This window comes from Dermacentor andersoni, unplaced genomic scaffold (assembly GCF_023375885.2).
Source record: "Dermacentor andersoni unplaced genomic scaffold, qqDerAnde1_hic_scaffold ctg00000039.1, whole genome shotgun sequence".
In the NCBI taxonomy this organism is placed as follows: domain Eukaryota; kingdom Metazoa; phylum Arthropoda; class Arachnida; order Ixodida; family Ixodidae; genus Dermacentor; species Dermacentor andersoni.
In genome coordinates, this window is record NW_027314752.1 from 8,025,234 (window position 1) to 8,028,284 (window position 3,051).

The 3,051-nt window shown below is 50.3% G+C and overlaps 1 pseudogene; it reads left to right on the plus strand.

Annotated features, from left to right (window-relative positions):
* The first annotated feature begins 1,206 nt into the window (after positions 1-1,206).
* Positions 1,207-2,364, plus strand: LOC126528361 (uncharacterized; annotated as a pseudogene).
* Positions 2,365-3,051: the final 687 nt, after the last annotated feature.

Below are 3,051 nucleotides of genomic sequence, written 5' to 3' on the forward strand. Positions count from 1 at the left end.
CGGGACCATGTTAGACGTGCTCCTGCGCGCCCAAACCTGGAATGCGACGGTGATTGGATGTGGTCGGGAAACTCGAGTGATGCCAGGAAAAGGATCCATATCTAACACGACACTAAACAATAAAAACACATGGTCGTTAAAATAGAAACAATTTTACAATTCAGAAAAGATCAATCCCAGGAACTATGATTTGATAAACAACATAATTCTTTCTCACAGCTATGATCGCACTTGTCGTCTGTCTCCCACGAGTGTTGTAGCATAATCCCTATGGCACTCACATATCACCGTTTAAAGCATGCTTCCAGTGAACCACTACATCCTCACTGCAGATCGAGCAATTCAGAAGAAAAATGTTCCACGGTGCCTCGCACACCCGCCTTTACCCCTCTCCGCTTTAAAGGAACCCTACCCATATGTACTGCATCAAGGGAAAGAATATGTCGGATTGTAGAAGACAAATCCACTTCTCGAAATGCTGGCACCCGCTTTTATCTCGTTCTGGTTTTCCTCATAATATTGAATTTCCATCTCCCACCTTCCCCGTGTTTTTCATGATTAGACGCTCTGATCGGCAAGCTTCCCGTCGCACTGAAGAAAATATGTACCATGAAAATTGGTTGTCCGTCACTTTAACAGGCCTTAAAAGCTTTGTGATATTGTAATTGGAGCTCACATATCTTTATCAAGACTGAAAGCAGGTAAAGCATCTTTTTTGTTTTTGTTGATTAACATTTAAATCACGTGGCGCTTTTCTATTTCAATATAGTTCAAAGCTAGCATTGATACTGTTGCCAAAACATCGTAGCGGCAAATGGAAAAAAAGAAAGTGACACTTGTCGACAATATTTGCTAAAGACGACGACGCCGCTGACGGAGTGCACGCGCCTCGTATGGGCTCCGTATATTTGAAACTTTTGTGGACAAACAATCACCGCTGGACCCAAACTTACGTCGAAACCCGCTTCCGGAAGTGGTCCGCTACCGATCAAGACCAGTCCCAACGCCAGGGACCCAGGACAAGGGTTTCTACGACCAGAAGATTGCTAACCCTAACAAGATCTTCAGCTGCTCCGTCTGGCCGAGAGACAGGTGTGCCGCAGCTACGAAGGTGCGCGGCGTCACTGTCGCAGTCCCGGCTCCCGAGGACTTCGCCCAACGACTCGCACCCTCGTGAGATCAATAAGTGCAGCCCCTCCCCTCGTCATGGAGGTAGTAGAGGTTGAAGGCACGGAAATAGCCCCCGAAGAAGCTACCGTTGAAGCAGGGTGGCTTGTCAGCCACCGTAAGCAACGACAGACCACGCAGGCATCATCCGTACTCATACACGGATCCCTCCGTGCAACAGCAAGCGCACGCACCCAGAGTACCGAGCAGTCCGCACTACGCCGACGCGCACCACGGCAACCACGACTTCCGAAGAATGATATCAAGATCGTCATACGCCTAAGAGACGGTTTCAACGTGTCCAAACTAGGAGACGCCCAGATACGTGACTCAATACTACAAATCACGGGTATTACAACCAAAGAAGCAGAGGACGACATTTACCGCTCATGCACGGATAATAACGTCATTGTAGTTAGCACTCCATTGATGTCTAACGCCGAAAAATACTGTCGCATCCGCAGTCTCCCCATCGGAGCAGTCCGCTACGCTGCCACAGCATACGTCACACCGCCGGAGGGCACAGCCAAAGGAGTCATACATAACATCCCTTCATAGGACACGGAAGAAGCCATTACCAACAGTCTCGTTTACAAGAAGAACCCTACGATTCTGCAGGCCCGACGCATGGGCAATACTAATTCAGTGCTCATCGTATTCGACGGAAAGCAAGTACCGTACCATGTCTACTACCGCGGAGCAGAATACAAATGCTATCTACATAAGAAGCGCATCAAGGTCTGCGACATCTGCGGGACCGTCGGCCACAGGGCCGATGTATGCCCCACTCCAACCCAGAAGAAATGCAAGAGCTGTGACACAGTAAATCCGCCGGCTGATCACCCCTGTTACCCTTGCTGCGCGCTCTGCGGCAAAGACCACCCGACTGGTGATAAGTCCTGCCATCGCCGCTTCCAGACACCACACCTCCTACTCCAACGACGATGGGAACGCCTACGACTGGGACAACAAGGAGCTGACCAGGAGACGAGGCCATTGACTTCTACAAATGAAGACTCAGCTCTGCCAACACCGAAGTCAACACTACAACCGCAGGCTCCCGAGCGCAGCAATTCACGAGGACGCAGTCGGTCTCGTGGACGCAGCCGTTCCCGAGGTCAATCACTCCCGGAGCGGACCGGATTCAACACCGCCGCAGCAGCAAGGAAACGCAAGCCTCAGAACGACCACAGTTAAAGTGCAAGACGCACCCCCCAAGGTAAGCTGGGCCAGCATTGTCTCCCACACAGGTCACACCACACAACCTATAGCAACCGCAGTGAACACAGTTAGTGACGCTACCACGCACAGCTTCATGCAGGAGCTCCGATCCTTACGTGCTGAGATACAAGAACTCAAGGCAGAAAACGCTAATCTCTAATCACAACTTGCAGACACACAACCCAAACATTTACTATCAAATGCAGACATCCTTCCTGTCCCTGCCATAGATTGCCCGCAAACCACCCAACAACCAACCTCGCACAAACGCAAAGCTCTCGAACCAATCTCAAAAGCGGCAACACCAGCATACACTTCAGAAGGAAATGTCAACTGTGAGGCTTTCACTGAGCTGCAACAGCGGATAGAATGCAACCTCAACGAAGCATTAGATTGTAAGCTTGCCACATTGCTCGACGCCTCCATTGCAAAGGCTCTCGAACGCGCAATGGACAACCTCCTTACGGCGAAGCTAGAAACGCTACTACTGCCCAGAATTGAGCAAGCCTTTGCGGCAAGAGAACAAAAGCGACAGGAAAACATGGACGACACGCGCAAAGTGCTTCAAGACATGATCACGACTTTGGCTCAAAATCACAACACCCGTTTGACAGAATTGGAAAACACCCTACTCCGTCCCAGAGCAGGTCACCTAAAGAAGCC